The sequence below is a fragment of the Camelus ferus genome, chromosome 12 (assembly GCF_009834535.1).
Source record: "Camelus ferus isolate YT-003-E chromosome 12, BCGSAC_Cfer_1.0, whole genome shotgun sequence".
Classification (NCBI taxonomy): Eukaryota; Metazoa; Chordata; class Mammalia; order Artiodactyla; family Camelidae; genus Camelus; species Camelus ferus.
In genome coordinates this window covers 24,618,807-24,643,423 of record NC_045707.1, presented here as the reverse complement: position 1 = coordinate 24,643,423, position 24,617 = coordinate 24,618,807, and the positions used below count along the sequence as shown (strand labels likewise).

At 38.9% G+C, this 24,617-nt stretch overlaps 1 protein-coding gene across 11 annotated transcripts in view; it reads right to left on the bottom strand.

The window, feature by feature from the left end:
* SLC16A7 (solute carrier family 16 member 7) overlaps positions 1-24,617 on the bottom strand; it is a 141,943-nt gene that overhangs the window by 69,081 nt on the left and 48,245 nt on the right. For 2 of the 11 annotated variants that reach the window (XM_032493256.1, XM_032493258.1), the window contains exon 3: positions 9,043-9,194. The exons of 6 other annotated variants lie outside the window; for them this stretch is intronic. The gene's annotated coding sequence lies outside the window, so the exon portion shown is untranslated. 3 more of the 11 variants (XM_014567249.2, XM_014567248.2, XM_032493259.1) reach the window with 3 other exon arrangements.

The window sequence follows — 24,617 nt, the reverse complement described above, 5'->3', positions numbered from 1 at the left end:
TGGTCTGGATAACAGTAGTCAGCCCAAAATTATTTTAAAAATGTTTTCATGTTTAGAGAAAAATGTTTTTTTTTTTTTTTAACCTATTAGTATGCTTGTAGTCTTTTCTTCTCTCCCAGTGCCATACTCAGGAAAAAATCTCTATGGCTCCACAGCCATGGAAGATGACAATAGATAAGTGTGTTTTTATTCTGTTCTCCCCACATCCCCACAGTTTTTAAAGCCACAGAAAACTTCCCAGGAACAAAAATCTTACTCAGAATCCCAGCCCCCAGGGTCACAGAGACCCTGGTCTCTCCCTAGTATCACTCCCTGACTCCTTCCTAAACAGTCCCTGAGGTTCCCCTTAAAATGCTTAGAATTTCTTGGAGCATAGTTGGAAAGTCATTTACACTACCTTTCTCACCTCTTGTATTTAGGGACATTCTCTGGTCAACATGGAGGAAAATGGAATTATATCTCAGAGATTGGGGGCATCACATTTTGCATTTAGTCTTTAAAGATTTTCTGGTCTTTTATCTTCCCTCCATTTGAAAAGAAGGACATTCATTAACTGGCACGAGAAAAGAGAAATTAAAAAACAAAAACAAAACCAAAACCACAACTCCTGGATGTTTCTAAGAAGATTACAGGGTCAGAGAATACCTTCCTCACTTTCCTATTAAAAAGATCTTCTTAAAAAGCTGAACATGAGAAAAAAAAAAATCCGTAAGATCACCCGATACCAATGATGACATTCAGAAATACGCTAGAATCCCCTAGAAGTTTCTGTGAAATACAGCACTGCTGGGGGCAGGACTGAGAAACCGTAGCACAGCAAGGGGACTGACTCAACCTGGCCAGAGGCACGGCCTGACGTGGCCTTGCCCTTCACGGCAGTAAGTTCCCCTGGTCCACTCACTCCTCTGCCCACCAGGGGCTGAAGCTACTTATGAACCATCGCTCTTGCAGAATCCTGGACGAGCAGTGTAGTTCCACCTATGACACATCACTCTGTCAGCTGTGGGCTCATAATCCTATGACCCCTGTCCCTCACCGCCCTTGCGTAACCATGTCTACTGTGCGGGAAAACTAAAGACAGCCCACAGGCCCGACTCTGGGAAGTGGCTGACTGCATTACAGTCATCCGCTGGATAAACTGTCAAAACTACATTAAATAACAGTTATGAAATTACATAATAACGTGAGAAATATTTACTGTATAGTGTTCATGGAAAAAACTTTATGACTGTAAAATTCAAAATATGTGACAAAAGTGATGCATAAAAAGAAAATACACAGGCCAGTGGTGCTAGGGTGAGGACGGTAGGAAAGAGGATATTTCTTTGGTTACTCAAATGTGGGGTAACACTATTACAATATCTTGATATATAAAATACTTTAAGTTAATATTATGCATTTAAATATTCATCCTAATTTTGGTCTTTATTTCTGGTATGAAATATATTTTAATTTTAACTAGCCTACAACAGATTCAAATGTGAACGGTAATATAGTGAAATTGGAAGCTGTATTTTATTTAGAGATCTTGCCTTTATTTTTAAGTTCCTTTTTTGTTTGTTTTATGCCATCTTGCTTTTAGTTATGCCTAAGTGAGATAATGAGGCTCTTGTAGAAGCTGTAAAGATTATACCCAGGGATGGCCCCCACACTTAAATGTAGCTATAAACCACATCGGCTGATTACCAATTACCTACATAAATAACATTTACCGTTACACGTCAGTTGACACTTTAATATGAATTTCCTCGTAATTCTGTTTCTAGCCATTCTGCAGATGATGCAACTGAAATTCAACCATGTCAATTATCCTGTTTTATGTCTACCTACAACATTTCACTCTTGAACCAGGCTTTTATAGAGTTGGGCTATACACTTCCTACGACCTTCGCGTTACTTCTGAGTCATGGACGGCTTGAACTGTGCCTATCTCCACCCACCCTCTTCCCCTACTGTGGCTCATCCGTTCTAGTACTTGCTTTGCTGGTGGCCACTCGCCTGGGTTTTCTGCCTCCCATCCATTCCAGCTGCGTGTTTCCCCCTAAGACTTCAGGAGACACTCGGCGAGTTGCTAATTTGGTAATTTTGCCAAAATAAGACGAAGAAACAAAAGCTGAAGCCCACAGACAGTTAACCATCCACTGAATTTAGGACAACGTCATCAGAGGTCAGGAATGACACTTCAGAGGGGGAGGCTGGGGAGCTCTTAGGAACCCAATCGACTCATCAGTTGCTTCTTCCTCTATATACTTACGAGTGAATGAAAACTGGTAATTTTATTTTTTGTTCATAATTATTTGTCTCCTACCCACACTTGCCATGCTTCTCTGCAGGCAAAGTATATTCCATACCCACTGACTCTGGACTTTGAAAATGGAATATAAGCCAATGACCTATATAGTCCACGTCCAAGAGTGTGCTTACAATGCGTTTGCACGTTTGACTCTGTATCTGTGTCTTTACCTCCCAATCTGAGAACCTGCCCCTTTAGTCTGAATCCCTGAAAATAAGAAAATGCTTGAAGGTCGCCAAGCCCATCAGAGCCACCCAGACTGATAACTTGATCGTAGCCTTCAAGTGGCATAAACGAGAAATAAATATTTGTTGTTGTCAGCCCTAAGATACTGGAATTGTTTGATAAAACAACAAAATCTGAGGGTGGACAACAGCTCAGTGGTAGAGTGTGTGCTTAGCACACATGAGTTCCTGGGTTCAAGCCCCAGTACCTCCATTTAAAAAAAAAAAAAGAAAAAAAATCTGAGAGTGGGTATGTAAAACAAAATCCTAACATATGTGGCACTGGCTTTACAGATGGACAGCTGGTGGTGAGGACCCTGTAAGAAAAGGTTAGAAAAATGACAGCTTCTGTTAGGCAGTGGCAAACTGCTTGGTAAAACTTTGCCTATGGTATTGCGGCAGGCAGAAAATAAACACAATGCAGTTGGGGTTCTGGGACGAGAGGTATGGAGAAAAATGCTGGTAGCGTGGGTTGCTTGTCATTAGCTCTGTTTCAGAAGTGCTAGGAGGGACCATGAAGGCATCATAGGTTTGATCTGTTTACAAGCAGAAATGAATAGGGAGAAGGGACAATCCACGTGTCACAGGACTTAAGGGGGTGAAAGATACATTACTGCCCTGTCCGTAGCTTGGTAAGACATTTTCAAGGGAAGACACTCCTTCAGGGCAAAACTAAATCAAAAGGTCACTAGAGCAAGGAAAAGAGCAAACCAACAGTGTGGCCTTAAGACCTTTTCTTAAAATCTCTTATAGGCTTAAGTCAGACACCAGGAAATTCTTTCACTTTGAAAAACAGTGTAAGTGGAGGTGGAGAAAAGAATAATGGTGCAGTCCCCGGTCTAATAAACTCAAGTTTTCTATAATTCCACATATTTAGAGCCTCACACAGAACTGAGTATGACTACTTGCGCTTACTAAAACCACATAATCAAAAAACTAGTTTTGCTAAAGATAATACTATAAAATGTGTGACTAGCCTGGATAGAAAAGGGTCGTGACCGTTGGAAGCGTGAAATGCCCCAGTGATGAAAATAGCTCCAGGGTCCTGTGGCTTGGCTTTACGTCATGTACAGAGACATAACACCGCGAAAAATGTAAATACATATATCACAATAAATGCCACTAAAGTGTTAGCGACCCTTTGAGCAAGTGACATTCACACTGGCTCTTAGCTTCCTCATTTGTGAAGAGACAGAGCAGCGCTGTGTTCTCAGAAATCCCTCTCAGCTCATTTTTGATTCCATGGCACTAGAACGTGTCGTTCTGTTTTATAGACTTTCTTAGCGTGTGAAATACAAATTTCTTCACTTCTCTGGGAAAATTCTACTGTTGTTCAAAAATAAGTAATTAACAGATAGACATTGTTTGAACAAGTTTTCCAAGATTCTAAAAATTATGGGCTGAATGAGAAAAGGTCTTTTGAAAGAGTCATCTGAGGGAACTGTATTACATAAGCAGACAGGGTCATGTGCTTAATTAAACACAGAGGATCCTGGAAGTCAAGCATTAGTTCCTTAAGTGTGCTTAGAATTCTATTCAATTTCCAAATCACAGTTTACTTTCCATAAAAGTTACTGTGTGAGATCCTCAGAGGAACTGGTTAGTTCTGAAGAATTTTTCATTTATCAAGATAAAATGCTGAAAAATATTTTGTGCCCTTTAACAGAATCTGTTCTCCTAGAAGTGGGACAATTTTGTTCCATGTTGCAAATAAACCAAATGAAGATATTATTCAAAGACAGAATGAAAACAGCCCCTCACACACTATATGTTCAAAATGTTTTAAAGAATGATGTCTTTCACTTTCAATTCATACATTATATAGTTTTAGCTCCGATATTTGCCAAATTTCATACTCTTAAATAAAAAAAAGGTGGAAATCATGTCAATCATATATTGGTTGATAAAAATATCATGTTCAATAGAATTTAAATAGTCACTAAAGATATCATTAATAACGTATGAGCTGACGGTGTACAAACATTGTAAAAGGTATCTATGCCTCCTGTCAAACTTACCTATAAAGTTTATGACACTGACAACAGTGGGAATGTTAACTGCAGTCATTTCTTACAAAAGATCAATAAAACCCAGCTGAAACAGGAGGGCAGAGCCAAAAGCGATCATTTTCCTCACGTTTTATGACACCCCCAAGGTTCACCATGAAGATCCTCTCAAAGGAAGGAAGCCTCCTTGGAAAGCCCCGTGGAGCTCGCAATTTCAAGCCCTTGCATTTAGAATCGGAAGTTCTCGTTACGTGACATTCACTGAACACGGATAATGAAGTTGGTGCTGACTGGAACAAAAACCAACCCGACGTTAAACAGAACCCGGGTGAGAGCTGCAGGAGCTGCTGGAAAGAAATCAATTGGTTCAATCCTGCGTGTCACTTCGAGAAGGTCACCAGAGAGAAGCCTCAGCCCGAATGCAGAGAAAAGAAAAACTTCCCTTTCCCCTGCCCTTACTGTATGACTGAAGACGGCAGATCCCCCTGAAAACACACAAACAAGCAGACACGGTCCTCTGAGAAGTGATGACACGCCTGCACCAAAGCGAAGTAGGAGGAAGGAAATCCTGGGTTTCGTCCTTGCACACTGCTGTCCACCCCCTACCCCTAGCACTCTCCCAAGGGCCTGTTGGCTGCCCTCTTCCAGGTCTGGCTGCCAACCAGGCAGGGAAGTTTTATTAGTTTAATTTGGCTTCCACCTCGCCCTTTCCCCTTACATTCTAGCGTCCACCCCTCCTCCCCGACCAGAGACGCTCGTGCTGCCTGGGGCCAGGTCTGTTCCAGGCGATCACTCAGCTTTGTTCTCACTCTGCCGCCGTCTGGATGTCAAGCTCACTCCCTGGCCCTTAGGCTGCCTTTACAGTCCGTGCCGCACAAGACAGTGCGATGCTTTCTCTGACCTTTTGTTTGCCCGTCCCCTGCCTCCCAGCCCGGCGGACAGCAGGACAGGAGGCTGAGTAGGAAGCCACAGGCTGTCAACCCTTCTGCCCTGCTCCTGGGAATGACAACACTCCAGACGCGGGAACAGCAGGACGGGGGACTCCTGTCTTTCCCCGCCATCTCAAACACACCACTCCTTCCTGTTCCGTCCTAGAGAAAAAGGCATCTCTCGTTTTCTCAGGCTGTCCGTTTACTTGTCATCACTGATGATGATGAAGTTTCTCTTGCCTGCCTCAGCGATCTGGCTCCAATCATTTTCACACTTTACTTTCAATGTATCAGTCTTTTCTTTAGCCCACAAAATGTGTTTATCTCCTCAAGCCTAAAAATAGTGGGAAAGCATAACCCTCTGTAGATCTTCCTTTTGTCTTGTGTTGTCGCTGGATTTTTCTCATCTTCACTTCGCAACTTCACAAGAGGCCACCTTTCCCTCGTAACCTCTTCTTTCTCACCACCTACTCCTCATTCCTTCCTTCAGCTCTTTCTCTTGCAAGTTTCACTGAATAAATGTTCTCTTGAAGATGAGCTGACTTCCTGGCTTCCAAAGCCACTGGGCCTTGTCTCATTCAAGTTTTCCATGGTATTAGCGATATTCAACTGAGGCTTTGGCTTCTGTGCCACTGTATCACTGTAGCTCCTGCCACGGCTAGTTTCTGCCTTCAGGTCCAACCTACGTGAGCTCTCCTAAAGGTTTTATTGTTGGCTCTCCTCTCTCTTTACAAACTCTCCACAATATTTTCCACCTTTATAAATCCAGCTACTGCATTTATACTTGGTGTATCCCAGTTCTCCACCCTTGGTGCTATTCCTTTTCCTAAGTTACAATTCTTTTCTGCCTGCTTCCTGGACATTTTCAAAAGGATGCCTCACTGAAATGTTAAATTCCCTCAAGTCTGTTAATTGTAATGATAGTCGGCCCCGAGGCTGAAAGATTGAGTTCTTCCTCTCCCCCCCTTTTTTAAAGTCATCTTCTCTTTAATAGCTCTTAAATATGTCTTTTGTTCCATCTCTCTTTTTGACCACTGCGGTTCACATGCTCCTCTCACACAGTCCCCTAAACAACTGTCTCATCCTCAGTCTCTCTTCCTCGCCTCCCACACCTCTCTGCACATCCAGCCTCTCTTCAGAATCAGTCTACCAAAAGCACACCATCACTCCATCGGGTTACTCCGTCACTCAGAGATTTCAATGGAACACCAAAGCCTTGACTCCGAGACGTTACAAAATGAGACTACATCAAATTTTTCTCGCCCATTTTTACCAGTCTGTTTTAAATGGCAGATTTAAATCCCACTGTACCAGGAAACACCTGCCTCACGGGGTGCTTATAGGCATTGCAGGGAAATGATCTGGTAGACCTGAGAAATTCTTTACTGAATGGTGCACTTACTTCACAATTTCTCGACGTCTTCCCTATGTTAATGGGCATTTCCATTTGCTTTAGTTACAGAATGCAGAACTCCTAGACTTGTTTTAGCGCAGAAAGCTTTTTCTCCAAGAAATCCCCCTTCTCTCCATTTACCTAATCCTATCGCACTGTCATGTGATGAAATCACACCCATCCTTCCACACAAATAAACAACACCTTTTAAAATAAAATCACAAAATTATTTTTTAACGAGTTACAGTCATTTTACAATGTTGTTTCCAATTCCAGTGTAGAGCACAATTTTTCAGTTATACATGAACATACATATATTCATTGTCACATTTTTTCCCCCTGTGAGCTACCACAAGATCCTGTATATATTTCCCTGTGCTATACAGTATACTCTTGTTTATCTGTTCTGCATTTTGAAGTCCCAGTCTGTCCCTTCCCACCCCCTGCCCCCTTGGCAACCACAAGTTTGTATTCTATGTCTATGTAGTCTGTTTCTGTTTTATATTTATATATATATTTTTTTTAGATTCCACATATGAGTGATCTCACATGGTATTTTTCTTTCTCTTTCTGGCTTACTTCACTTAGAATGACATTCTCCAGGAGCATCCATGTCGCTGCAAATGGCATTATGTTGTCGGGTTTTATGGCTGAATAGTATTCCATTATATAAATGTACCACAGCTTCTTTATCCAGTCATCTGTTAATGGACATTTAGGGTGTTTTCATGTCTTGGCTATGAAATTATTTCTGAGAAAGGAAAATCCCCCTTCTCTAAATTCTCAAATTAGGCTATTTGGTTATATCATACTCTAGTTTGTTTTTGAAATTATTCATGCCTCCCTCCCATCAGAGACTGTATCTTGAGACCATAAAGCATGAATAAATCATATTTACATTTTTTATCGTGCCTTCCACAGTAGCCTCAGCTGAGTGAAGAACTTCATTCCAGGATATGCAAAAATTCACACCATTTAAAAAATAATAATTCACTTCTTCTAGCCCTCAGAAGGGAGAAATTCATATGCATTCTATTAAATAGCCCTCAAAAATAATATAATAATCCAAATATGTCATTTGCTACTTATGCAATCCTGAAATAGACATTGGTGCTAGAATCATTATCTGGAGAGAATGATAAAGTTTAGATCTATTCAATGAATTCAGTTCAAAAGGTAGAATTTATTCCAGTAAATAGGGTACGGGATTCACAAAGGACTAAATAAAACTAACTAAAAAAAAAAAATTCTGGTCTCACAAAACACTTTTATAAAGGCCAGCTGAGTTCCTGTCAAACTTTTTGGAATTTCTAGGATTAATTTCACCCAACTGGGTTGGGGTCAAACACATAAAATTTATCACCAGGACCTTGGGGAGTAAAGCAGTGTTAAGGGATTCCCGGAGTCACAGGCTCTAACTGGCTCCTCTACGTGATGGAAGTAATTAGTTCTTTCAACCTCACCCTATCCTGGGAGGAGTTCAGCCTGACTAAGCCATGTTCCTCAAGGACCGAAGAAGAAATGACCAGTTATTCCCACAGCTGACCTTCTCAAAGGAGCGAATAACAGAGAACTCCCCATCCAAATATAAGAGACTAAGAAAGGCTGTAAGTTCAGTCGCTATCTGCAATGTTATGCTCAGTCACACCTGACCTTAAAAGGGGCTGCAAAGTAAGAACGACTCTGCACCCCTCTTCACCCCTCACCATGCTTACACCTTGCTCTAATTTGTACGCATCTCCTGGTGAACACAGAGATTATCACAACAGAGAATTTGGTTAGAAAAAAATGTTATCAACAAGATAATTACAGACTGATGCCCTGTATAAAAAAATAAAGAGGGAATTATTCTAGGTTAGGAGTAACCTCACCCTGGGGTAGGAGGAAACACAAAAAGGGTTTGCAGATATAGGAGCCCAATGTGAAGGAATTCTTGTTTTATTCACTTCTAGGAGTGCAAGCTGAAGAACCTCCGCCTCTGCTCCCTGCCTTCTCCTCAATCCAAAAACTACAGCAAGCAAGACAATTCAATCTCAGTCTAAGAAAGATATGACTAAATTCCTATAAAATTCAGGATTGTTTTTCAACTCTGGTTAACTATTATGTGGAAAACACTATATTGGAAAATGTCCCCCGTGCTCTGCAACGCTCGCTCAGCTCCACGGCTCCTGAAAGCTCTCACGACAAACTCACTTACCCTCTGCTTCATTCTTCCTTGGCTCTGGGTCCCAGGGACTCAGCTTGGTTTCCAGTCTTGTCCATTGCCTCTCTGTCCTTTGTAAAAATTCTGCTCTTACAGTCTGGACCTCAAAGTAGGACAGTCTCCCTAAACCTGCCTTTCCTCAATGCCTTTAAAGTAAGAAAGAAAGGTGGTTACTAATGATCACTGTGGAAAACACACAGAAATAGTAAAAGTGATAAAAACGAGTAAGCTCCAGTGCTTATGTAGTATTAACTGTACTGGTCTTCAATTACAGATCCTGCCTCTCTCTGAGATGATAATTAAAGTGGAAATGAGTTTCTATTCCGAGTTCTTATTCCTAGAGGTAAGCCTTACCACGCTTCATTCTAATTTTGCTCTGATGATTAAATCAAGGTAGAACATTGTTATTCTTGTTTCCGGCGTTTGTTCATTTAGTGACTCACTTAACATCTACTGGGTATCTCATTTTATGCCAAAGATGGGGCCAGACACTGGAAATATAAAGACGACTAAGACAAAACACATTGTCCCAGACCTATGAAATAATTCAACCTAGGGGGTAAATTTTGAAGTAGATGGTTACAGCATAGTTTTATAACCATCATTAGATGGATAAATTCAGATTTCTACGAGGTTAAGAGGAGGAAAATATGGAATAAATGGTGACAGTCAAGAAACAGTCTCAGGAAGGGTTGAAGACACACTGACTTGGCTGAGCTGAATCTTGAAAGATGAACGGGAGCCACTCCTGGGAAGGACTGGGATGTGGTAAGACTGAGGGTGGTAACAGATGACCAAGAAGTACTAGTTCTTATAACCTACAAATGAGAGGCAGCATGAAACCATGATGTAGTTGAAAAGAAATTAGGGTAAAAGGGCACATGAGCTATTCATCTTAAAGTTCTGGAACTTATGTTCTCCTCTAGGACAAGAAAAGGATTTAGTTAGTTTGCATTTTGAGAAATAATCCTAGAGGTAGATCAGAGACTATGGCTGAAGTGAGACAGAGGATATATCGACAAAGTAGTTAAATTCTACTGCAGTAGAATTTCTAGAAAAGCCATCATAAAGCAGTAGCCACGGAGACAGACAGGAGGGCAGATACATTAAAAACACTACTATTGTGTGTTTATAAAAAGAGGTAAATTGTGACATCAAAAATATAAAATGTGGGGCAGGGGGAGGAAAGGGTTTTGCATGCAACTAGAGTTCAGTTGTTGTCAGTATAAAACAGACCATGGTAAGCACAAAGCAAAAACCTACAGAAGAGACACAGAAGATAAAGAGAATTTAAGTAAGGTATACTATTAAAGAACATCAGTTCATAAAAGAAGGCAGCAAGAGAGAAAAAAAGGAATAAAAGAGATATAAATTAGTAAAATACCAATTAACAAGATAGCATTAGTAAGGCCTCGCCTATGGATAATTTCTTTAAATGTAAGTGGATTAAATTCTTAATGAAAAGGTATACAGTGACAAAAAAAAAAAAAAATGACCCAACTATATACTATAGGAGAGTCACTTCAGCTTTAGGAAATATTCTAATTTATGTAAATATTACTTAAAATCTGTATTTATCAAAAATATATGTGATATAAAAGCTACATAATAAATAATAATGTTCTTTTACCTACTTAGTAGATAAAAATACTACAGAAAGGAATTGTACACTGTCTTTCCTTCCTCCATTTCCACTTACTGCATTGTTTCCTTTTTTAATGAGTCATACTTTAATTCTCTAAAAAATAAATTTAAAACATTATTCAAAGTATCCTTAGGAGTCAGAGAAAGGTGACTTCTTAATTTTCTGTTTTCCAGGAATTACAAGCTCAGTTACTAAAGACTGACCTAATTGTCTATGATTGTTTTTCAAGTACATTTGCTGTGCTTGAATAGTAAATGAGAATAAAAATCTAGTAGTTACTAAATACATTTTATATAACTATTAGGTTTACTGTTAGAAATGAACAAACAAAATAGGAGCTACATGACATCAAAAAAGAAAAGAGCAAGACCATATCAGCTTACTAAAAAAAAAAACACATTAAAATTATGCTTTTTTAAAAATAAAAGTTTAATTTAAAATGATTGATTTATTCAAAATGGATATGCCCTCAATATAAAAGTAAATGAATGTTTCCATCCAATTAGTCAAAGAGCATAATAAAAATGCTAAAAAATGAGGCAAATTGTTTGTACCTAGCAGCATAATAAATCAGAAGCAAGCTCTGTCACATATTAGTCATTGAAGACATCAATCTGTACAACGACTCCGCTGTCAACTTCAGGTCTGAGGCTTAATCATTTCAGGAGCAAGAAAACCATGAGTCATATTTTTACTCAACAGACATTTGGGAACACGTATTCATGCCGCTACCCTCATAAATTTCTTGACAACTTGCCTGAAGGTCAATCGGCAATGAAATAATAGAAATTTTAAATTTTCAACAGATTATGTGAAGGTGGATTTAACGAGTCTTTAGCCTGAGTTGTCATTTGGGCTCCTGTATATATCCGCTGGGACATACGAGCTAACCTGCAAAACCAGTAAAGCACATAATAGTCCCAAAGCGCACTTAGTAAGTACGTGCATGATGTGTAAGCACCGAAGAATATCAGGATATCTGACTCCAGGTCACTTTTTTCTAAAGGATTAGCTTTAAAAAAATATTTTATAGCCAAGGATGCATCATTCATTAATTTATGACACCTACATGCATCATATTTATTTAAAGACTATGTCTCAATTGTGGTAGACTGCAAAACTGGCCACAAATTATTCTCCTCCTATAATAGTCTCTACTTCTTTAAATCGTTCCTTTTTATATTTACTTTATATGTGACTTGTTGTTACGCAGGCTGCCATAACAAAATACCATCCATTGGGTGCCTTAAACAACAGAACATTAATTTCTCACACTTACGGAGGCTGGAAATCCAAGATCAGGGTTCCAACATGTTTGGGTTCTAGTGAAAGTCTTTTTCTTGGTTGGCTGAAAGCTGTCTTCTCACTGTGAGCTTACACTGCCTTTTCTTGGGTACAGAGAGATCAAGCTCTTTGGTGTCTCTGCTTATAAGCAATTCCATCAGATAAGATCCACAACCTCATAATTAGGACCCAAAGGCCCCATCTCCAAGTACCATTACTTTGGGGGTTAAGACTTCAACTATGAATGGGGGAGGACACAAACAAACAGTCCGTGACCCCTGTGGCTAAAGGCACAATTGCAAATATGTATGAAACTCGTAGTTACTTGAAGACCAGTTGTGCATTTGAGCCTCTCTTCTCTTGCTGTTCTCAGAACCCTTGTCATCACCACCCTGAAAGGAACCCGAGCTAGCCCGCTGGATAATGACACATGTGGTCTTTTCACATCTTTGTCGCTGCTGACCTAGACTAGCTCACTCAGGAGTAAGATGACCTGACAGCTCAGGATCAGGTCAGTCCTACGGCTCTCTCAGACCTATAACCAGAGATTACACCCACTCTCGCCACCCGACTGGACCCTTCAAATATTAACACTAGTTTATATGTGACTTAGGCTCACTGATCCCGTCTTGGACACTGTGATATGAATTCCTGGTTACTTTATACAGTTCCACCATCAAAGTGCCTTCAGAAGAACCTTCTCTCTTTCTATCACTCATTTCACAAATACCTGTCCAACAACTCGTAAAGGAAGGCTTCAGTGTGCTAGCATTAGGGGCACCATGATGGAACAAAATGCAGTCCATGCTTCACAGCTCTCAATTCTTTGAGAGATAACAGCAAATGAAGGGGGGAAATTATAATAATATGTGACAGCCTTTCTCAACTGGAGTTATCTGAACCATCGAACACAGAAAATGATTTGAGTTACCATTTTCTTAGTTCTCTCAATGACGTTACATAAACATTGCTCATTTCAATGCAGAGGAGATAATTTAATCCATTCTAAGACTTACGGCATTAGATTTAATTTCCTCATCAAAAGTTTAATTTTTTCATCCAACTCTCCTTGAGAAAAACTGGTCAATGATAGCAGCTCTTGTATTTGGAAGCACAATTAAACCAGCCTGAGGAGATCATAAATATATTTCAGTTGAGTCTTGAATGATGAGGTGATTTTGTCAAGTGAAAGGAAATGAGAAAAATGGTACCAACAAGAATATTCTGCAAAGGTTCCCAGTAAGAGAGATGCTGGCATACTTCGAGAGCTAACAGATAAAGCTGACTCTCTCTCTCTGTGAGACAACCAATGATGCTACAGAAGCTACCACAGCAAAGCCCAGGAGAAACTGAAGTCACTTGGGAGAACTGACACTCTGAATGAAACACATAGTTGCATCTTTATAAAGTGTTTCCAGTATTAAGTTCAGTGTTATGGGTAAGAAATGGATATTGTGATATTTTCTTCATTGTTACTGATGTCTTCCTAGGTTATAGGAGATAGTAATTCACTATTTCTATGACTTTAGTGTACATTGAAGACAAGAAAATGTGTTCATTAAACTGTTAACAGTAAATTTTTTTTGCTAAAAAATTAAATATACTAATAAAGATCACCAGTGAACCAAAAAAAAAAAAAAAACCAAAACAACCCATATTCACTGACATCTTGTCTAGTCTATAAGTCTATAAGTAAAAGTGTATCTCCATACTGGGTTAGGTTTAATTTTGTTCAATATCATGGGACTCACCTTCAGTATTTATACCATGTTGATGACATGGTCTTACAAGTATATTCCAGAACTAGCCTCAGGAAACCATTGAATCTATTTACCAATCACTGTCAGAAAAAAAGCTCAGTGTTAATTATTCCAGCACGAACTCATTATTTTTGGTAGTTATTCTTCTACACTCAGATACAAAATCCTAAAAATCCTATCCAACACATTAGCTTCACTTTACATGGGAGGACTACATAGTGAAAATTACACTGCTCAAACTTCCTGAATTTTATAAGATCCTTTAAAGTCATTTAATGATGGAGGTAATAGAAATAGAAACTTCCTGCTTACAAAATATCCCAAGTCAGAGTCAACTCTTTTATGCTTTGTGGTGCAGAATTCCACAGCTTTATTAGAGCTTTGGTTCAGATAGCTGACTAGACCCCAAACTGCAAGCTGAACTAAAGTCCTTGGACTACTGTAAACCGTTCTTGCAAAACCACCGTGGTGGAGGGACGGCACAGCTGCCCGTCGAGGTAAGAATACAAGTAGGGCTCTTTTATTTTTATATAATCATGTCGTTTTTGCAGCCTACACAATTCGAATACGAAGCAGGTCTACCTTACTGCAACAGGCAATACAGAACTGCCAACCACTTTAGTCTTGATTTTCTGCTGTTCAACTTCAGTTAAAAGTCAGCCAACAGATCAAGATAGCTCCGTACATCTGCATTTGGATATAATGGTAATGAAAAATAAAACTCGAAAAGATAAAGCTAAATTAAACTAACCCAAGAGATACTAATAGTAGCAACAATAACAGCAGCAATAAATATCTCCATTATCAATGTGGGGAAAAAAATGAGGCTGCTGGAATCTGGAACCAGAAGAGGTCAATGAAGCAGAAATTCACATTCCGCATGATGGAGGGGACGCAAAGGGCTCCCAGCAAGACAGGAGACAAGAGTCTGGCTCACTGATGGAAGCCAGGTGCTGGTCTCGACCTGCCTTCCGCACCCTCCACAATCCCTCCTGAAGAGAAGAACAATAAAACTGCTGCCCATTACCACCTGGAATAAATTTTTTTTTTTTTTTTTTTTTTTTACATTGGTGCCAATGGGATACAGGCAGTAGGGACTGTCCCACACTTTGAAAACTGCTTGTTGAAGCTATTCCTGTATTTCTCCCCTAGGTGTGCACGTCTGAGCATAAAAAGACACGTAAATGGATGTTTACAGTAGTGAGGAAATAAGAGTTTAAAATCAGAAACAATTTAAATGTATATCAATAGCAGAATGAATCATTCAAGTATGTACATTCATAGAATGGAATATACAGAGTTAAATCAAATGAGCTCAGGCTAAATGTTTGAGCCATCTCAAATAAAAAAATAAAGCATGTGGTAAAAGGGATAATTAAGTATGCCAGTATATGACATCTGATAATTAATAAAAACCTTGTAAAATGTTATGTATGGACACATTCATATTATAGTAATAATATAAACCCCTGAATGAGAATGGTAAAGGGGGAAATTCAGCAAGGCTGCAATTACAGGCCACAGGGAAGGAGAGGAGGGGAGCAACAGGGGAAAAGAAAAGCATGGGTCTCCATCTGCATCTGTGAATCATTAGCACCTAAGTAACCAAGACAAGATTTAGTTTCTGAGTCAATAACTAGATTATATACACTGTATGTGTCAGGCACTATTCTAGGCACTGGGAATAAGCAAGACATAAAACAGACTGAAATTTCTGCTCTCACAGAGCTTACCTTCTAGTAGAAAAAGAGGTGAAGGTAGAAACAATAAGTGAAATGAAAAGTAGTCCCCATGATGATCACCACCATGGAGTTAAAACGAAACCCAGAGCTGGAGGAGGATGGTGCAATTTTAAACCCGGTGGTCAGAGAACACCTCACAGGGCAAGCCTCACTGAGAAAGTGACTTTTAAACAAATAACCAGAAAGGTGTCAGTACAAAACATAAGGCTGTCTGGAGGAAGGGTTCCTAGTAGAGGCAAGAACACATGCAAAGGCCCTGAGGCTGCAGTGTGCTTGGCAAGTTCAAAACAAAACAGATATAGAGGCACACTGTAAAAAATAAAAAGCTGTATTACAAAGAATAATTGTGGTGTTAAGTTATTTTATAGAGCTTCCCGGTTAGGTGGAAAGTATAAAAATGCTTTATACGTGGATTCAGGTCTCCAATATGTGGATTCAAGTTTCTAAGAGCTTCTAAGCAGCCTGTATCACACTGAGAAAAAGTCATAACAGAAGAAAGGAAGGCTGAGGAGGCAAAAGATTAAAAAAGTGGAAATACTAGTTTCCCTTGAAAATTTCCAGTCACCTCTCTTTTATTTGAAAAAAAAAAAATCACAGGAAGAAAGAAACACTTTACTAAAGAAAAATCAATTACTGCTCCATATTCTTTCTCCTATTCTTCCCACCAGTGAGGGTTAATTTTACATGTCAACTTGGCTAAGCTTTGGTGCCCAGCTGTTTGGTCAAACACTAGTCTAGATATTGCCATGAAGTGATTTTGTAGATGTATTTAACACTTACAATCAATTGACTTCAAGTAAAGAAAATTACCCTCCACAATGTAGGTGGGCCTCATCTAATCAGTGGAAGGCCATGCAAGCAAAAATTGAGGTTTTCCAATGGAGAAAGAATTCTACCTCAAGACTGTAACATAGAAATCCTGCCTGAGCTTCTAGCCTGCTGGCTAGCCCTGTGACCTTTGGACTTAAGACTGTAACATCAACTCTTACACGAATTGCCAGCCTGCCCAACAGTTTCAGACCTGCCAGCCCCCATAATTGTGTGAGCCAAATCCTTAAAATTAATCTCTTGTTTTTTGTTTCCCTGAACAACCCTGAGAAATGTTGGTACCATGAAATGGAATGTTACTGTGAAAAACACCTAAAAATTTGGAAGTGGCTTTGGAACTGGGTACTGGGTAGAGGCTGGAAGAGTTTTGAGGGGCTTGATTATAAAAGCTTGGATTATCTGGACCAGAGTATTGCTATAAATATGAATGGTGAAGGTGCCTTTGCTGGGGTGTCAGACAGAAATGAGAAATACGTTATTGGCCACCGAAGGGAAGATGATCCTTGTGGCAGAGAACTTGGCTGAACTGTGTTCTTCTTTGGGGTGGAAAGTAGAACTTGTAAGTGAGGAAATTGGACACTGAGCTGAGGCTGTCACTTCCAACAAAGTGTGGAAGGCATAGCCCAGTTTCTCCTGGCTTTGTATAGTAAAATGGGAGAAAATAATTAAAGTAGAAATTGCTGAGCAAGAAGGAACCAGACCTTGATGTTTTGGAAAATTCTCAGCCTATCCAGGTAGCGTGCTCTGGAAATAGTCAAGGACAACCATTTACTAAAGGGATTAGGTGTGTGACTCATGGATCTAGTCAATCAACTCCTCAGAAGCCAGGTACAGAGACGCAGGAATCCAGAAAAGATCTGTGGAGCACCCTCTTGTCTGAAGATTGGACTCCAAGAATTGTGTAAGAGGTGGATAAGGTTTCTAAAAATTTTATACCGCCAGAAACACTGTCAACATGGATTCAAAGGAAAAGAGATAGGATGAAATTAAGGAAGAATAATTCTGAAGGGGGACTCACAGGTGCAGAGGCCTCAGGGAAGGACCAATTCAGTTCCAAAGGGTGGAGTCACCTCCCCTGTTCGGGGGGGCAGGGCCGAGGGGGCAGGGCCACTCCAGCAGGCCCAGGGGACAGAGCATCAAGCCACAGAGATTTGTTCTCAAACCTTAAAACCTAATGGAATTTGCCCTGCTAAGCTGCAAATCCATTTTTGACCAGTGACCCCTTTTTTTCCTTTCAATTTCTCCCTTTCTAAAGGGGAATGTCTATTCTTTATCTGTCTAACTGTTGTATCTCAGAAAAAGAAGACCTGTTTTCTAGGCTTCACACGCCCACAGACGGAGAGGAGTTTTGCCCTGGCTGGATCATACCCCATGTCTCACTCACAACTGATTTAGATAGAATTTGGACTCAGAATTGATGCTGGAATGGTTAAAACTTTGGGTGATACTGGGATTCGGGGAATGTATTTTTTCTTTTTTTAATTTTAATTTTATTTTTTATTGAAGTTTATTCACAATGTTAATTTCAGGTGTACAGCAAAGTGATTCAGTTATACATATACACACATGTGTATTTTTTTCAGATTCTTTTCCATTACATATTATTACAAGAAATTGAATGCTGTTTCCTGAGTTGTACAGTAGGTCCTTGTGGTTTACCTATTTTATATATAGTAGTATGTCTCTATTAGTCTCAAACGCCTAATTTATCCCTCTTTTGCCCGTTCTCCTTTGGTAGCCATATTGTTTTCTATGTCCATGAGTCTATTTTTGGTTTGTAAATAATTTTTTTTTACATTGATAGGACATGAGTTTTGGGAGGGTCAGAAGGCAAACTGTTATGGGCTGAACTGTGTCTCTCAAAAATATATATATATTTAATTCCTAACCTCCCATATCTCACAGGATGACCTTCTTTGGAAATAGGGCCAGTGCAGATGTCATCAGTTAACATAAGGTCATACTGGAGTATGATGAATCCTAATCCAATATGACCGGTGTCACAAGAAGACGGCCACGTGAAGACACAGAAACACAGGGAGGACGCCACGTGAAGACAGAGGCGTGAACTGAAGTTATGCAGCCACACCTGGGTCTGTCAGAGGTAGAAGAGCAAAGGAAGGATCCTCTCCCAGAGGCTTCCAAGAAAGCACAGCCTAGCCAACACTTTGATTTCAGACTTCTAGTCCCCAGAACGGAGAGAATAAATTTCTGGGTTTTTGTTTGTTTGTTTTTTATTTTTGGGGGGGTAGGTAATTAGTTTGTTCATTTTTAATGGAGGCACTGGGGATTGAACCCAGGACCTCGTAAATGCTAAGCACACGCTCTACCACTAAGCTATACCCTCCCCCTAAATTTCTGTTGTTTTAAGCCACCTGGCTGGAAGTATTTTGCAATGGCAGCCCTAGGAAGTCCTCCGTAAGCATTTATAGTCTACCAGGTAAAGTTTTATATGAATTCCCATGATTCTCATACTGAACAAGAGAGCCCCACTGATAAGGTACTTAGCAGAGGTTCTTACAGGTCATGCGATTTACCCATGATTTGCAAAGCAAGTTAACTGTGATGCTGAGACTTGAAGCAACATCTTCCAACACCTACACCCTTTACAGAATTGAAAGCATTGATACTCTCTGTTTCCCTCCCTTTTAGATAGATCTTGTGCGTTTATATGCACGCATGCGTATGTGTGTATACGTGTGTGTGCTGGCGTGTGTGTATGTGTGTGTGTGTGTTAATATTTATGGGTGACTGGTCAGCTTTTCAGCAATTCATGGAGTATATGCAATAATGAGCTAAAGGAACAGAGACAAACTTTTTGGTGGTAATTTGATTTGCATACTCTCAATAGAACACTGAGCAGTAGGTGAATATCAACAGGACAGTGAATTATAATGGCACCTACATATCAGTATGTGCAAGCCAGGTTTTTAATATAATATCTAATAATAAAAGATGAATTGAAGAGTATGCTGAAGCATGGTAAGAAATCTGTACATTCCCAATTTAAAAAAAAAACACTGTTAATTGTCAGGGTCGCAAACTTAGTTTTTTTGATAATATCATAGTCAAATAATTGTCTTCTCTTTAGATTGCACACAGATTGTTTCAAATTTTAAATAAAGATGCCTAACATTTATCTGCATATGTTGACTGAGTAAAATATTTTAAATGTCCTTAATTAGTGAAACTCTAGCCACCTGAACATTTAATTCACAAATTATGAACCTGTCAGCATGTCATTAGTGTGTATCACAATGAGAAATGGCAAAACTCTGCTCTAACTTTGGGAATTGAAACACACCTAAACAAATCCATATACAGACAGAAGGAGTAGATGGTATAAATTACTAAAAAAAATAACAAAAATTTCAGCACTGCTAAGGGTGAATCTGGAAAGTACCACTCACTGCACCACTGTACCTGAGATGTCCTGATTCAGCCATTCCTCCAAATGGAAGTGCATTAAGGAATAAAATTTGATGTCCTTTTCAAAAACGGCATGAACATTGACTAAGAAACCATTCATTCTATTTGTTACCCAGTAAATAGAGACACTGATGCTAGTCTTAGCACTTCTAACTGCTGTTTCTATCTTCCTTCTCTGGACCCAGTTCTTCATACAACAAATGTGATGTTCTTCAAGGTTTCTAAGAGTCCCAGATTTCAATTGCAAAATCATCGATCATCGTCTGACATTTAATTTCATTTCAAGAGAAATATAAATGGAAAACTGCATAAGTAGTACCACAGTAACATTTAGCCTTCGATGTGTACTTGTCTTTATCACGTGAGTCTAAATACAACCAAAACAAGTTCCCTTGGCCTTAGATACTTGCTGAATAAAGATAACAACGTCCAGACACTTTAGAAAGAACAGAAAACCTCCATATAAACTCATCTGATCTGTGGCTCCAGCGGATTAAGTAACGCATCTCTTTATGTTGGGAACTCAGCACAGAATAGGATTACTCTGCATATGAATAGATAGCTTTTTTTTAAAAAAAAAATCAGCTTTGAAAACTGTAAAATTAAGAAGCAATGTCCTTAATTACATATAAATTATATGATAGCATCATTTGCAATATAACTGTACAATAACTTCATATTTTGCCAAAATATAGTCACAAATGTTTTGGACACATAATAAAATCCAATTTACTTTTTACAGTTTTTCAGCAAAGTACACATAGATGGTTATGAACCATTATAATTCAGAATAAGAAAAATGGGATTCCTTGTGATAGTGTTATATAATATCAAGTAAAATTGAATTTTTACTGATTAAAGATTCAGTGTTACTTTCAAATTTCAGTGTTAAGCGAAGTTTAAAATTTTCTTACTAATGAAGACTTGGCAAAGTATATACTGTACTATTTAGGTAACTGTGATTAATACATTTTTCAACCAAGAGGCTTAAGAATGACAACAATTAGTATTATAAAAACATTAAAATATTCTATTTCTCTAATATAAGCACAGAAGACCTCATTAACCTTAACTTGGCAGCGCTCAAAAGCAAAATCTTTCTGTCAACCAACACAGTTTTCTACTGTTCTTTCATTAAGCTTAGAACATGAAATCAGTTGATATCGAAGGAATAAAACATGTCTATAATCTAAAGTACATCTCAACATGGGTGCAAGTTGTATAATCTGAAAGTTACCTGAATAGAGAGAGAACACGCATTTGCCACTTCTCAGGGCTCAGAGTTGAGAACGGAGACAACTGATCATTAACCTTTGGCCGGAAGCAAACTTGCACACAAATCTCAAGAGGCTCTCTGCTTTCCCCTCCTCTCTTTTCCTCTCAAATTAGGGGAAAAGTAGCTTTGTCTCCTCTTGACTTGCTTTGACATGCACAATCAGCTCATACTTTTTACACTGTGACATTAACTTGGCTTAACTTACATCCTGGGTCAAAGAAAATACACACTCTGAATGGCCAAATCTAACCTAATTCTCTTCCTCTGATACTGCTATAAACACCTTTTCAAGTGTATGTATCATGTGATTTAATCATGAATGCAACACACTGCAAAGTACTCTCATGCATCAGTCAAAGTGTCAGTTAATCTTCACCCAGCCTGAGACTAGATAACTCAGTCAGTTCCAAACAATAATAAAGAGGCCAAGGCCATGTGTTGAATCCCTTGAGAGGCAGATAATTTCATTTTGTTGCCTAATCACGCATCACATGCCTTACTTGGCCAGCCATCCTGCAAATGCCTGCCCTTAGTCACAAAGGGTCCTCACCTACGTGCGTGACGGGGAACTGGATGGCGGGTCAGTGCCGCCATCTTTGTCTCTGAAGAACTTACAACAACCTTTGGCGAAATGAAGAGCTACAGTTTAGAAGGTGTTTCTCATATTCTACATAGGTTATTTTACCAAACAACTTACACCCACAAACTCATTCTCTAATCCATAAAAGACAGATATTATGATATATATTTTAAATATGAGGGCCCAGAGGCTCAGAGTTTGGTTACTTATGTTAGGTCAGATGGCCGGTAAATATTGGGTCTTGGATTCCAATTCTGGTTTGTCTGGATCCAAGGTCCAATTTCCTCTCCATTGAACAGCAGGCCAAGCCTTTCTGTGGTCAGTGGGTGAGGAGAATTCTATTTCCCGTCTGAAGGATGCCATGGTGTAGATCTAGGCAACAAGCAATAACTAGTTGTAAAATGCGCTCCCTAAAAGTTTAATAGGCTGCGTTTCTAAGTGTGCTTACGTAATGGCTATAGCAATCAGGTAACAACGGAAATCTCTGGACGTCTCCTCTAATTCATTTACCCAAATAAAGCAAATGCCTTTCCAAAATAAGACACAGGGTATTTTTCCGTCTTCTATTAAAACTTTTAAGTTCAAAATATAAAAGGAAACAAAACGAAACCATCAGAAAATTCTGCCTCATATAAAATTTCTCATAAAGTTTGAATACACTGAACAAACTGTACTATGGATTTCACGATGATAGAGAACATCTGACAATCAAAAGCAGATGACGGCCTTACTAAGAACTTTTCAAATACCTTCATCCCAACACAGCAAAGTGCTTAGCAGCTAATAAATGTTCAGTACAATTAAATAAACGGGCTAAAATTACCTGGTGCAACATAGATGACTAATCTATTAATAATGACTTCATTTTGTGCTCTGCACACACACCTGAAGTAGTTTGTCTTTTTCAAAACAAGGTGGAGGAACAAAAATTCAATAGTCATTTGTTTTATCAACTATTTTCATATAATGCCAATACGATCATAAGACTCAGTTTTATACAAACAAATGATTATAACCTTTATTATATAAACATAACCATTAACGGCACCAAGAATGCTACGTTTAAAACGCTCCCATGTGTATAATCAATATTTTTACTTAGTATTGTTATATAAAGTTCAAAAGTTAAATAAAGAAATACAAAGAAATATCTAAGCTTGATATGTAAAAATCATGCTGTCAAGAAAGTAACTTAACATAAGATCCATAAAAACTAGAATTGGCAAGAGTATGAACAATATATTTTGTACTTATTTTGTTTGGTTTTCTTATTGTTACTACAGTATTAAATCCTTAAAAAAAAAATCACTATCCAAGTAATAGAGACAGCTGTGTTTATCACATAAACCTCTGAGAAAAGAAAACCCAAATGCACAGACTTGTTCACGAGCACAGGCGAGAAAATGGCTGAAGGTGACTAACCTTTGCCAAGGTTACAAATTCTCAAGAGTGATTCCAAAAATGTGGTAATATGAGGTTTTTTGGTTTTTCTTTTTTTAATTCCAGTCTCCAAAATTCAACAATTTGGGCACAAGAAAGAGAGAGAGGAATAGTCTCAGGGGAAAACCTTGATAAATAACATGTGTGCTCCTGGAACAGGTTATTAGTTCTGCATTTGAAACATGACAATGAGTTCCTGGCAAGGAATCTGTTTATAACATTATTCCCAAGTTCCATGCAGTGTTCGCACATTTCCCTTGCGAGATCTGATTTTTTTTGCATTATGACTAAGGAGTGAAAACTGAGTTAATGGGGAAAACCCAAGTTTTTTCATCTGAATAAAAAGTGCAAGAAATTGTGCAGAGCAGAAAACTCATACACACACACACACACACACACACACACACACACATTTGGGTGAGAAAAAGCAGTGAACTAGTCAAAAGACACTAATCAAATGCCTCACAAACAGAATGGAAATCTTTTAATGGATTGTCTCATTTGGATAATTTTTTTTTCCTATTCTTTTCCTGGAAAGAGTACTGTAATCTTAACATTCGCTTAGCATAACTGACTGTGATCTCATTATTTTCTGAATTCTAGAGTTATAATGGAGTTTGAAATCGGCATATAATAGAAGAAAACAACCCAAATTTATTCCCGGAGTTAATTATCCCTCAGAGTTATAATGTAAAAAGAAGTCTTTTTTAAACCTCGATAAGCATAAAAGGAAAAAAGGCTTTAGTTAAATCTGCTTTCATAAAATAATTCCTCTGAGGTTTCAATACACCACGGGAAAACATAATGGAGGCAGAGGGGCCCTAAACACAAAATATACGAGCATTCTACCATTTCAACAGGCTGCCCTCTTTTTGCTGATGACAGTGGCTCACTAATAGAACAGAATTACTGTAAGCATGTTTTGAGTATAGGGAGCATTTAAGACTGTTCCTTCTAATGACTATAACTCAGTAAAAAAATGTAAAAAGCAAAATTCAGAACTCAGAAAAAAAAAAAAAAGGCTGTTCCTGTTTTGACTGTTATCCAGTCAGTAGAAATACTCATCCAAGACAGGAAACATGTTCAGAGAGAGTCCTTTGAAAATAGCCTCCTCGCTCAGAACTTCTGATTCCTCTTCTCTCCCCACCATCGACCCCAGCACACACATGGCCTCCAGCTTTCTGTTAAATGCACCAGCATTTGCCAGTGATTCAGCTCAAGCTCAGAGTCAGCAATGACATCTCCCCTTCCTCACCAACTAATCAAATTACCAATCCTAGTAGGTTCTGCTTCCACAAGGACTCAAATCCATCTCCTTCCCTTCTTTCCCATAGGCACCATTTTATTGCAATAAATTTAGTGGCTTTCCAATTGTTACACCAGCATCCAATTTCTTTACCTGAACAAAGCCTGAATATCTTTGTCAAATTTGGACAGTTCATACAAGCTCAGGCCATGGCACACTGCGAGACCAATAACCCCTCACTGACGCTTTCCAGCACTCACACTCCATGGCCATATGTGTGCAGTCCGTGCCTTCACCTCTCTCAATTCTTTGAGAGATAACAACAAACAAAGGGGGAAA